Source organism: Theropithecus gelada, chromosome 2 (genome assembly GCF_003255815.1).
Source record: "Theropithecus gelada isolate Dixy chromosome 2, Tgel_1.0, whole genome shotgun sequence".
Taxonomy (NCBI): domain Eukaryota; kingdom Metazoa; phylum Chordata; class Mammalia; order Primates; family Cercopithecidae; genus Theropithecus; species Theropithecus gelada.
The window spans coordinates 64,077,847-64,092,448 of NC_037669.1; positions in this window are offsets into that span (position 1 = coordinate 64,077,847).

The following is a 14,602-nucleotide window of genomic DNA, read 5'->3' on the forward strand; positions in this document are numbered from 1 at the left end:
TTACAAGTATGTGACCTTGGGCACATTTCTAATTGTTCTGTTTCTTAATCTCTAAAAACAAACTAAGTATAATACGGTGGACTCTTGAACCGGGAGGGTCCACTTATACTACATTCTTTTCGGTAAAAGTTACAAGAAGTGTGCTTGCCTCTCCTGCTTCCCTTTCAACCTTATTCGCCTCTTCCAGGTTGGCCATCCCTGGGACAATAAGACCAACCCTCCTCCTCCTCCTCCTACTCAACCTGAAGACAACAAGGATAAAGGCCTCTATGATGGTTTACATCCACTTAATGAATAGTAAACACATTTTCTCTTCCTTATGATATTCTTAATAACACTTTCTTTTCTCTAGATTACTTTACTGTAAGAATATATTGTATAATACATATAACATACAAAATATGTTTATGTTACCCATAAGGTTCTAGTCAACACTAGGCTACTAGAAGTTAAGTTTTTGGGAAGTCAAATGTTACATGTGAATTTTTGACTGCATGAGGGGTCAGCAACCCAACCCCCTTGTTGTTCAAGGGTATCTTGAATTCTACCTCCCACATTGAGTTATTGTGAGGATTACATAGGCCAGCACATGAAAACTGCTTATTATTCGTGTTACTATATGAATGATAAACCTCATTTTACTTTGGCAGAAAATGTTTCTGATCTCTTTCTTATCACTGTAATATCGTGTGATTAAAATTAATGATAGAAAAATAATTACCATTTCATTGAAATTTTTATGAAATATAATTTGGCACTTTGTATTGTGTGGCTCTCGCTCTCTGTCGTTTTTTTTTTTTTTTTTTTTTTGGAGATGGAGACTTGCTCTGTCTCCCAGGCTGGAGTGCAGTGACGCCTTCTTGTCTCAATGCAAACTCTGCCTCCTGGGTTCACGCCATTCTCCTGCTCCAGCCTCCCGAGTAGCTGGGACTACAGGCGCCCACCACCACGCCTGGCTAATTTTTTGTATTTTTAGTACAGACGGGGTTTCACCATGTTAGCCAGGATGGCCTCTATCTCTTAAACTCGTGATCCGCCCACCTCAGCCTCCCAAAGTGCTGGGATTGCAGGTGTGAGCCACTGCGCCCCGCCTGTATTGTGTAGCTCTTAACATAGTAATAGACCAGCGTCATAAATGCATTCATTCAAGTAAGCAATTTTAGATCTTTATTTTGTGTTTAGTTCTGTCCTACGCAAACCAGATGCAAATAAATAAATAAATAAATAAGTAAAACCAAGTACATCTGCTCCACATGCTCATGAGTCATGGCCCAGTAATCGAGAAAAAAAAAAAAAAAACTCAAGTGAGAGAATTTAGAAAAATAAAACTTCCTTATGCTGTGTGAATATAATTCATGTATGCAACTTGGTGTTTATGAGATTTTGGCAACGAAAAATATCAAACTATCTATCCCAGGAAGACCTTTTGATACATTTATTGTCACTTTATTTGAAACTTTAAGTATCAAGAATTGGCATTAAAAATAAAGGTTGACTCCATCTGTAAAATGAGGAATTGTAGATTTTAAGTTCCCAAAACATTACAGGTAAGCTGTGATGCAGTTAAAATAAAGTGAGTCCTTGTCAGAACATTTCTATAAAACAAGACATTTCTACCGCGTATTAAAAATATATTCATTAAACTGGTTAATAACACTTCCCCTTTACCAGTTACAGAATATTTTATTTTCCCTCTGATTTCAATGACTTCCTTTTAGATTTGCTTCCAGTTCTTAGAAAGGTGGTCATTACAACAGAATGGATCTAACACTAATCTGAAGTTCTGAGGGTTCCACAGGTGAAGATAAACGTAAGACTTTAACCTTCTGTTTAAAAGTTCCATATTGTCTTTTTATATTAACTAAACTAATTGATACCCAAGTTTTATCAACCACATAATCATACGTTTTAGTGTTTTCATTGGGCACCATTTTCATCATCATTTGTTTGCTTGTTTCTTTACTAAATAAAAGATATATTCTCTTTTTCTATGTTTGAGAATCTTCAAAGTGATCCTTATGGGTAACATAAACATATTTTGTATGTATATGTATTATACAGTGTATTCTCACAGCAATCTAGAGAAAAGAAAGTGTTATTAAGAATATCATAAGGAAGAGAAAATGTATTTACTATTCATTAAGTGGAAGTAAACCATCATAGAGGCCTTTATCCTTGTCTTCAGGTTAAGTAGGAGGAGAAGGATCTTCAAAGTGATCCTCAAACATAGGAAAAGAGAATATATCTTTTATTTAGAAAAGAAACAAGCAATAAATGAGTCAAACATAAATGACTAGGGAGCTGAAAATATAAGACACTTGTTTACTGCCTATTTCTTGAGTCACATTATTCAAGCTTCCCCATCATCCTGAGAAGCATCTAATATCTATTTAGTAAATCCCTTTTCCACTTACATCAACTAGAGAGTATTTTAGTTGGTCACCAATAAAAATGACTGACATTGAAAGAAACAAATATTTTCTATGTTCCTACTATGTGCCAGGAACTGTTAACATTATTTGAAACATATTAACAACAATAAATAATACTTTATGTATTGACTATTTCACTACTTGTAAAAATTGTTCATTTCCACTGTGTTCATTCTGAAATGACATAAACTTATTTAAATCATTACAAAAAGATTATAAAAATTTGTTTCCTATTGGGCATACCAAAAGCTTTCTTCCTTTCTAAAAGGCTAAGAGTATAACAGACTTTGCTAAGAGTATACCAAGTTATGTGAATGAGGAAGGGAATTTTTTTTTAAACACTGAAGGCTAAAGCATGCCCCTTGATAATATTGTTACAAGAATTTTTTAGTTTTGCCAGCAAATTTCCATTGTGTTTCTTCTTAGAAAAAAGGCTGGGAAATTTTTGCAAGAGTTTATCATTTTTCTGTCTCTCTCATGAATTTTGAATAGATAAGTGTCTTGCTATGCCATTCAGCTATGCTGAAAAGTTAAAATAAAGTAGACCCTTCGGGTTATTGCACAAATATCCACCTACAGGTTTAGATGTGGAACAATTCTGTACAGCTTGTATTTTACATTCACTACTCATTTACAGCACCTGACCTCAGCTGATAAACATTTTTTACTTTTAGTTGAAAGTAAAAGAGCTGAAAGAAAGCTGGTCTCATTTGGGGGATGTTGTAGTCACAGCCAGTTCCCAGCACTTTTTTTCACACCTAGAAATGTGTGAAGCTACCTTGTTAGTGTGCTGGATAGTCTCAGCTATTTATTAGTATTCTTATCCATGTGTCTTTCTATCAATAAGAAAATGAAATTTTTCTTATATATCACTGATAAAGCAGATATATCCTTCTAATCATCTTTTGGTAAAAGCATGTTAAAGTTATGATTACAGGTAGCTGGTCACTTCTCTCTAGAATTCTCCCCTTTTTCTTTTTTGGAGCAAATTATTCAGCTCTCTGTGGGTTTCTGAATTAGGGCTTAGGTAACAGTGTCAGATTCAGAATAGAATCTCAAGTAAGGAAAAACCAAATCAAGTGCCTGGAAGGCAGAAAATAGAGCTGCTCCTCAAGGCCAGTCTTCTAACTCCCAACAGCTCACACCATGTTTCTCTTAACAATCCAATTATTTTGTAATCGTGGGTGGAGCACTCAGCCAGTATATCGAGGCAGTCTTCGAGAATGCCGATGTGTTTGCAGCTGCAACACAGGAGGAGGAAACTGATGGCTGTACTAGAAAACTCCACATGACCTCTGTGATATATTTAAAACTGGGATCATTCAATTCGCCATGCTATTTAAAATCTGCACTTAGTCTCAGTTTATTTTGCAGTGAATCAGTAGCTGCAGAAGGAAAAGAAAAGACTCTCATGCAAGGCAATAGTGAAGAGAGGAGGTGTTTGTAGCAAGCAGCTTGAGGAGCTTTTATATTTGGGTAGATATACAAAAATCAAGTTTTAAAAGACTGTAAATCTCCAAATCACACCATTAGGACACCAGTTTGGAGCTAGCAAAGGTATCAAGTTGGGGTCAGTTTTTTTCTAATATCAGCTTGATGGAGCAAGGAACAGATTGCATTTAGGATTAGCACGATACTTTTTGACCACAAGACCAGAGAGTCAGATTGTGATGAACAACCACAGCATATTTCGGCACAGTGAGAAATATTTTTGCTGATCACTTTTACCATGAGGACAGTTTATCCACTGAGTTAGGGAAGGAGAAACCTTGTCTCATTCTCATAACTAGCTGATGATCAGCAGATTACATTCTAGGTAACAAATATATATTTGAGACCAAAATAAGTTAATTAAAATCATTTCAAAACAATGGCAAGGTTTAAACTAAAAACTACCGATGACATCAAGTTTTGGTGAGACTCTAGAGCAAATGGTAGTCTTATATTGGAGACGGTGTAAACTGACCTAGTTCATAAATTGTTTACCATTGTCTACTAATGTCAGACCTATGCACACTTTATGACCCAGAAATTTTACTCCTCAATAGATAATCAACAGAAATATGTTCATAATGTTATGATTTGTAACAGCTATGTGTTAGAGTTCTCCAGAGAAACAGAACCAATATGTGTACACACACACACACCCATATATACATATGGATAAGTTCTCTCTCTATATATATGTGTGTGTGTGTGTGTGTGTGTGTGTATATATATATAGAGAGAGAGAGAGACAGAGAGAGACAGATGGGTAGTTGGCAAGCTGGAGACCCAGAAGTGCCAAAGGTATAGTTCTAGTCTGAAGGCCATCAGACTCAACTACTGAAAAGAGCTAATGGGAGCTGGCAAGATGGACTAATAGGAACAGCTCCAGTCTGCAGTTCACAGTGAGATTGATGCAAACGGTGGGTGATTCCTGCATTTCCAACTGAGTTCGTCTCATTGGGACTGATTGGACAGTGGGTGCAACCCATGGAGGGTGAGCCAAAGCAGGGTGGGACATCGCCTCACCTGGGAAGCCAAGGGGTCAGCAGATTTCCCTTTCCTAGCCAAGGGAAGCCTTGAGAGATTGTGCCAGGAGAAATTATGCATTCTGGCCCAGATACTGTGCTTTTCCCATAGTCTTCACAACCAGCAGACCAGGAGATCCTCTCTGGTGCCTGGCTTGGAGGGTCCCACCACCGTGGAGCCGAGTAAGCTAAGATCCACTGGCTTGAAATTCTCGTTGCCAGCACAGCAGTCAGAGGTCGACCTGGGACACTGGAACTTGGTTGGGGGAGGGGCATCCACCATTGCTGAGGCTCCAGTAGGCTCTTTTATCTTCGCAGTGTAAACAAAGCCGATGGGAAGTTCAAACTGGGCAAAGCCCACTGCAACTCCTTGGGACAGAGCACCAGGTGGAAGGGGCGGCTGTGGGTGCAGCTTCAGCAGACTTAAACGTCCCTGCCTGACAGTTGTGAAGAGAATAGTGGTTCCCCAGCACAGCATTTGAGCTCCGAAAAGGGACAGACTGCCTCCTCAAGTGGGTCCTTGACTCCCCATGTATCCAGACTGGGATACACTTCCCAGTAGGGGCTGACAGACACCTCATACAGTAGAGCTCCGGCTGGCATCTGACGGGGGCCCCTCTGGGACGAACCTTCCAGAGGTAAGAACAGGCAGCAATCTTTGTTGTTCTGAAGCCTCTGCTGGTTCAGGAATACAGGATCAGGAGTTCACCTCCAGCAAACTCCAGCAGACATGCAGCAGGGGCCTATTAGAAGAAAAACTAACAAACAGAAAGGAATAGTACCAACATCATCAGCATCAAAGACGAAAGGTAGATAAATCCACAAAGATGGGGAGAAACCAGTGCCAAAAGACTGAAAGTTCCAAAAACCAAAACTCCTCTTCTCCCCCAAAGGAGCACAACTCCTCACCAGCAAGGAAACAAACCTGGACAGAGAATTTGTTTGATGAATTGACAGAAGTAGGCTTCAGGAGGTGGGTGATAACAAACTCCTCCAAGCTAAAGGAGCATGTTTTAACCCAATGCAAGTAATCTAAGAACCTGGAAAAAAGACCTATTGCTAAATAGAATAACCAGTGTAGAGAAGAAGATAAATGACCTAATGTAGCTGAAAAACACAGCACCAGAACTTCATGAAGCATACACAAGTATCAATAGCCAAATTGATCAAGTGAAAGAAAAGATATCAGAGATTGAAGATCAATGTAATGAAATAAAGTGAGAAAACAAGATTAGAGAAAATAGAGTGAAAAGAAACGAACAAAGCCTCCAAGAAATATGGGATGATGTGAAAAGACAAAATCTACGTTTGATTAGTGTACCTGAAAGTGACGGGCAGAATGGAAGCAAGTTGGAAAACATTCTTCAGGATATTATCCAGGAGAACTTCCACAACCTAGAAAGACAGGCCAACATTCAAATTCAGGAAATACAGAGAACCACAGAGACATTCCTTGAGAAAAGCAACCTCAAGACACATAATTGTCAGATTAACCAAGGTTGAAATGAAGGAAAAATTATTAAGAGCATCCAGAGATAAAGGACGGGTTCCCCACAAAGGGAAGCCAATCAGACTAACAGTGGATCTCTTGTCAGAAACCCTACAAGCCAGAAGAGAGTGGGGGCCAATATTCAACATTCTTAAAGAAATGAATTTTCAACCCAAAATTTCGTATGCAGCCAAACTAAACTTCATAAGCAAAGGAGAAATAAAATCCGTTACAAACAAGCATATGCCAAGAGATTTTGTCACCACCAGGCCGGCCTTATGAGACCTCATGAAAGAAGCACCAAACATAGAAAGGAAAAACTGGTACCAGCCACTGCAAAAACATACCAAATTGTAAAGACCATAGATGCTATGAAGAAACTGCATCAACTAATGGGCAAACTAACAAGCTAGCATCATAATGACAGGATCAAATTCACACATAACAATATTAACCTTAAATGTAAATGGGCTAAATACCCCAATTAAAAGACACAGACTGGCAAACTGGATAATGAGTCAAGACCCATCAGTGTGCTGTATTCAGGAGACCCATCTCACATGCAAAGACACACATAGGCTAAAAATAAAGGGATGGAGAAAGATTTACCATGCAAATGGAAAGCAAAAAAAAAAAAAAAAAAGAAAGAAAGAAAGAAAGAAAAGCAGGGCTTGTAATGCTGGTCTCTGATAAAACAAACTTTAAACCAACAAAGATCAAAAGAGAAAAAGGAGGGCATTACATAATGGTAAAGAGATCAATGAAACAAGAAGAGCTAACTATTCTAAATATGTATGCACCCAATACAGGAGCACACAGATTCATAAAGCAAGTTCTTAAACACCTACAAAGAGACTTTGACTCCCGTACAAAATAGTGGGAGACTTTAACACTCCACTGTCAATGTTAGACAGATCAACGAGACAGAAAAGTAACAAGGATATTCAGGACTTGAACTCAGCTCTGGACCAAATGGACCTAATAGACATCTACAAAATTCTCCACCCCAAATCAACATAATATACATTGTTTTCAGCACCACATCACAGTTATTCTAAAATTGACCATCTAATTGGAAGTAAAACACTCCTCAGCAAATGCAAAACAACAGAAATCATAACAGTCTTTCAGACCATAGTGCAAGAGACCACAGTGCAATCAAATTAGAACTCAGAATTGAACCGCACAACTACATGGAAACTGAACAACCAGTTGGGTAAATAACGAAATGAGGGCAGAAATAAAGATATTCATTGAAACCAATGCGAACAAAGACACAACGTACCAGAATCTCTGGGACACATTTAAAGCATTGTGTAGAGGGAAATTATAGCACTAAAAGCTCACAAAGGAAAGCAGGAAAGATCTAAAATTGACACTTTAACATCACAATTAAAATAACTAGAAAAGCGAGAGCAAACAAATTCAAAAGCTAGCAGAAGGCAAGAAATAACTAAGATCAGAGCAGAACTGAAGGATGTAGAGACATGAAAAAGCCTTAAAAGTTATAGAATCCAGGAGCTGGTTTTTTGAAAAGATCAACAAAATAGATAGACCACTAGCCAGACCAACAAAAAGGAAAAGAGAGAAGCAGCAAATAGATGCAATAAAAAATGATAAAGGGCATACCACCACCAATCCCACAGAAACATAAACTACCATCAGAGAATTCTATAAACACTTCTATGTAAATAATCTAGAAAATCTAGAAGAAATGGATAAATTCCTGGACACATACACCCTCTCAAGACTTAACCAGGAATAATTCAAAGCCCTGAATAGACAAAAACCAAGTTCTGAAACTGAGGCAGTAACTAATAGCCTACCAACCAAAAAAAGTCCGGGATCAGACAGATTCATAGCTGAATTCCACAAGAGGTATAAAGAGGAGCTGGTACCATTCCATCTAAAACTATTCCAAACAATAGAACAAGAGGGTATCCTCCCTAACTCATTTTATGAGGCCAGCATCATCCTGATATCAAAACCTGGCAGAGACACAACAAAAAAATATGTTAGGCCAATATCCCTGATAAAAAATCTATATGAAAATCCTCAATAAAATACTGGCAAACAAAATCCAGCAGTACATCCGAAAGCTTGTTCATCATGATCAAGTCGGCTTCATCACTGAGATGCAAAGCTGGTTCAACATACACAAATCAATAAATGTAATCCATCACATAAACAGAACCAATGACAAAACCACATGATTATCTCAAGAGATGCAGAAACGGCCTTCAACAAATTCAACACCCCTTCACGCTAAAAACTCTCAATAAACTAGGTATGGTTGGATGTACCTGAAAATAATAAGAGCTATTTATGACAAACCCACAGCCAATATCATACTGAATGGGCCAAAACCTAGAAGCATTCCCTTTGAAAACTGGCACAAGATAAGGAAGCCCACTCTCTCCACTCATATTCAATACAGTGTTGGAACTTCTGGCCAGGGCAATTAGGCAAGAGAAAGAAATAAAGGATATTCAATAAGGAAAAGAGGACACTAAATTGTCTCTGTTTGCGGCAGATATGACTGTATATTTAGAAAACCCCATCATCTCAGTCCAAAATCTCCTTAAGCTGATAAGCAACTTCAGCAAATCTCAGGATACAAAATCAATGTACAAAAATCACAAGCATTCCTATACACCAATAACAGACAAAGAGAGAGCAAATAATGAGTGAACTCCCATTCACAATTGCTACAAAGAGAATAAAATACCTAGGAATACAACTCACAAGGGATGTGAAGGACCTTTTCAAGGAGAACTACAAACCACTGCACAAGGAAATGAGAGAAGACACACACAAATGGAAAAATATTCCATGCTCATGGATAGGAAGAATCAATATCGTGAAAATAGCCATATTGCCCAAAGTGATTTATAGATTCAATGATATCCCCATCAAACTACCAATGACTTTCTTCATAGAATTGGAAAAAACTACTTTAAATTTCATATGGAACCAAAAAAGAGCCTGCATAGCCAAGACAGTCCTAAGCAAAAAGAACAAAGCTGCAGGCATCATGCTACCTAACTTCAAACTGTACTACAAGGTTACAGTAACCAAAATAGCATGGTACTGGTATCAAAACAGAGATATAGACAAATGGAACAGAACAGAGGCCACAAAAATAAACTATACTTCTACAACCATCTGATCTTTGACAAACTTGACAAAAACAAGAAATAGGGAAAGGATTCCCTATTTAATAAATGGTGTTTGGAAAACTGGCTAACCATATGCAGAAAGCTGAAACTGGATCCTTTCCTTATACCTCATACAAAAATTAACTCAAAATGGATTAAAGACTTAAATCTAAGACCTAAAACCATAAAAATCCTAGAAGAAAACCTACGCAATACCATTCAGAACAGGCATGGGCACACCCTTCATGACTAAAACACCAAAAGCAATGGCAACAAAAGCCAAAATCAACAAATGGTTTCTAATTAAACTAAAGAGCTTCTGTACAGCAAAAGAAACTATCATCAGTGTGAATAGCAACCTACAGAATGGGATAAAATTTTTGCAATCTATCCAGCTGACAAAGGGCTAATATTCAGAACCTACAAAGAACTTAAACAAATTTACAAGAATAAAACAAACAACCCTATCAAAAAGTGGACAAAAGATATTAACAGACACTTCTCAAAAGAAGACATTTATGCAGCCAACAAACATTTGAAAAAATGCTCATTATCGCTGGTCGTTAGAGAAACGCAAATCAAAACCACAATGAGATACCATCTCATGCCAGTTAGAATGGCAATCATTAAAAAGTCAGGAAACAACAGACGCTGAAGAGGATGTGAAGAAATAGGAAAACTTTTACACTGTTTTTGGGAATGTAAATCAGTTCAACCATTGTGGAAGACAGTGTGACGATTCCTCAAGGATCAAGAACTAAAAATACCATTTGACCCAGCAATTCCTTTACTGGGTATATACCTAAAAGATTACAAATCATTCTACTATAAAGACACATGCACACGTATGTTTACTGCAGCACTGTTCACAACAGCAAAGACGAAGAACTCACCCAAATGCCCATCAATGATAGACTGGATAAAGAACATGTGACACACATATACCATGGAATACTATGCAGCCATAAAAAAGGATGAGTATATGTCCTTTGCAAGGACATGGATGAAGCTGGAAACCATCATTCTCAGAAAACTAACACAAGAACAGAAAACCAAACACCGCATGTTCTCACTTATAAGTGGGAGATGAACAATGAGAACACATGGACAAAGGCAGGAGAACATCACACATCAGGGTCTGTCAGGGGGTGGGAGGTGGGAGGAGCGATAGCATTAGGAGAAATAATGTAGATGATGGTTTGATGGGTGCAACAAATCACCATGGCACATGTATACTTATGTTAACAAACCTGCATGTTCTGCACATGTACCCCACAACTTAAAGTATAATTAAAAAAAAATAAAAAGAGCTGGTATTTTAGTTTGAGTATGGAGGCAGAAAATAAATGATATTCCAGCAAAAGACAGTCAGGTAGTATCAGTTTCCTCTTACCTGAGGGAAGGCCATTCTTCTATTCAGGTCTTCAACTGATTAGATAAGGGCCACACACATTAGGGAGGCTAACCTGCTTTACTCAGTCTACCTTCTCAAATGTTAGTTTCATCCAAAAGCACCCTCTCAGATACACATAGAATAGTGTTTGACCAGATATTTAGCCAATCCATTCCCTTGTCTAGCTGACACCTAAATTTAACCATCACAATCCCCTAATTGGCAAAGTCCAAATGTACATCAATGATTGAATGACTAAATACATTATGGTACATTTATATCATGTGATACTACACAGCAATGAAAATAGAAATACAGCTATGCAAACTACACAAATATATATCTACTCTTTCCTTTAAAAAATGTTCAAATTGAAACAAATACTAAATAAGGAGTTAGAAGAAGAATCTTTATCTTTGGGGAAGAGCATGAAGGTAGTGATTGGAGGGGGTACGAGGGAGCCTTCGCAAGTGCTGTAGAACTTTTATTTATTGGCAGATATTATTTTGTGATAATTTAGTTATGATATGTACATTTTCTGTATGTATGGCAAATGCCAAAGAATCTTTTAAAACACAACCTTAGATGTTATACAGTAAATCTAATCTAGAGTACTTATTTTTCACCTGAGGAAGTAGAAGCCCAGAGATATTTAGATAAATAAATGGCAGCAAAACCAAGCATGCACATCTCTTGAAAATAAATGCAGAGCTTTTTCACTATAGTTTGAAATTCTTATACTACAATAAGCATTAATTTCCTAGGGCTGCTTTAATTATGTACTAAAATCTAAGAGGCTTAAGACAGCAGAATTTTATTGTCTCACAGTTCTGGAGGCTGGAAATCTGAAGGGCTATGCTCTCTCTGTTGGCTCTAGGGGAAAATCCTGCCTTGTCTCTTCTGGCTTCCAGTGTTTACCAGTAACCTTCAGTGTTCCCTGTCTTGTAGTTCCCTCATTTCAGTCACATGGTCATCTTCTTCCTGTGTGTCTTTCCATTTCCTCCCCACTTCTATCTCTATGTTCAGATGTCTTTTTTTATATATATATATAAGAACACCAGTCCTATTGAAGTAGGAGTCCATCCTTCTCCAATGTGATCTCACCTTATCTAATTATACCTGATACACCCCTTTTCCCAAAGTTGCATTCTCAGTTGTTAAAGCACAGGACTTCCGTATATCCTTTCGGAAGGACACAGTTTAACCTCTAACACAGCATGGCATTCTCAGTGTAAAACTTGAGGTAAATTGCAAAGTAAGTAATGAAGTTGAGGTTAAAATGGCTGCATGGACCCCCATGTAGTGTGCACTTACAGCCTTTATGGTGCCCTGATTGTGACCACTCAGGTGTCAGCAATCAAGCATAGTTTCTATAAACATGGTTTCTATAAACATATCCATTAATTGAAGTTTACACTAGTTTGATATATAGGCAACATTGTCTAGTCTTTATAGTTATACATTACCTGGTTAAGTATTAAGCATCACAGAGTCAACTTATTTCTTTTCTTTTACAGGACTTATCAGCAGTTCTAAAATACTAAGAGCCAACTGTCAAGCCACGAAGACATTAATCTAGTGCAGGAATAACACATATGAGGGCTTTGTATAGCCTTAGGGCTGTCACCCAAGTGCATCACAGACACTGATAATCAACAGCAGAGCACATTCCAACAGAAACAGACATACTAGATCTGTCACTCTTTCTCAGTACCACATTCTAGTTAGTCACATATGATTGACTGGAATTGGTATGTGAGATGAAAGCTATGATTCCTGCATATGAAAGAGAGTGGGGCAAGCCGCAGGTTATATGATCAGCTCAGGCAAGTTTGAACTCTGCAACATCTTTCACAACTTCCATTTCAGCTCCCTTCTCTTCTTGTCATATTCTGAGTTTTCTCCTGATAGCTCGGGTTGTCTATGACTTAATGATTTCTAGTTTGAAGACGGACTGCTCACCTTCACCATTACCCAGGTTAAGTTTGTAACTGCCTCGACTCTCAGTGATCCACTTTTGCCACCTCTAGTTAAATTTATAGTTAAATAATAATATTTAAATAATAATGGTGACAAATTTAAAAAATTGTTGCCCCAACTATAGAAATATTCTTTGACTCCAAAGCATTGTTTAGGTTTAATAATGTAGATATTTTACGTAATGGGTATGTGCTATGGCTTATGACTTAGATGGCCTAAATTCAAATCCTGGCTGTGCCACTTATTCACAGTTAGACATTGGAAAATTAAACTTTCTGGCCTATACCCTGCTTATTCATCTGCCAACTCTGCATAAATCAGGTAAATCAAAGTGCCTACATCACAGAGTTGTTGCAACAAATGAATGAGTTAATGTAGAAAAGCTTTAGAACAGTGACTGGGGCAGGACATGGTGGCTCACATCTGTAATCCCAGCACTTTAGGAGGCCGAGGCAGGTGGATCACTTGAGGTCAGGAGTTTGAGACTAGCCTGGCCAACATGGTGAAACCCCATCTCTACTAAAAATATACAGAAATTAGGCAGGTGTAGTGTTGGGTGCCTGTAGTCCTAGCTACTTGGGAGGTTGAGGCAGGATAATCACTTGAACCTTGAAAGCAGAGGTTGCAGTGAACTGAGATCCCACCACTGCACTCCAGCCTGGGTGACAGAGCGAGACTGTCTCAAGAAAAAACAAACAAACAAAAAATAATGATTTGTACATCCAAAACATTTCATACCAACTAGATATTTTAAAGGTATAATTATACAAAGAAGAATTGTAGACATAACGATTAAACATAAAGGTTAACAGAAAACAAAAAATTCTCTTTGATTCTCTACTATGTATTGGGCACTGTGTTCTTTGTTACATTTTAGAGATATACTGATAAAATGTCTTAAAGGAGCTAATAATTTAATGAAAGAGAAAGATAAATAGATCAGAAATTAAAATGGCATATGGCACATGCTAATAACTTTATGTTCTACTTGTTATGAGAACATGCCAACAAGGTGCAACAGATTTTCTTTTAACTTGGAAACTATCTATTGTTACTAGGTGTGATATTTTCTTTATTACTCTATGGTAGAGAAATTGTTCAATTAAACCAATGAAGTGATTTTTACCAAGGCTTGACTGTCCTATCTGACTTTCTCCTTATCCCATTCCTCCTCACCTAACACTTTCTTGGCCAGACTATCAGATGGATGCTTTTAACTATTACATTTTATAGATGGATGAGACTCTTTAATATCTGACATTAGTTTCTGAGAAAACTACAATGTAATTGAAAGTTAGTTTTGTGCAGCAAGATTGGAATTTGAGATTGGTTTGTGTTAATTCACTGTGCTTCGAAAACACTGTGTATGTGTACATATATATATTTATTTTATAATAATATACATTTTACTTGTGGATGTCTAAGGAACACATTGTGAGTAATATATTATGAACACAATCTGTTTTATCGCTTGCTTTAGCTCAGCAATTCTACTTTTCACAGTTTCTAAACAAAATATTTGCTGGTCATCAAACATTTTTTTAAACCTTAAATTGCTTTCTAATCCCTGAAACACACAAGAAGGAAAACATCACAAAGGTGTTTTCACATTGAAACCTACCTTTTTAAAAATAATA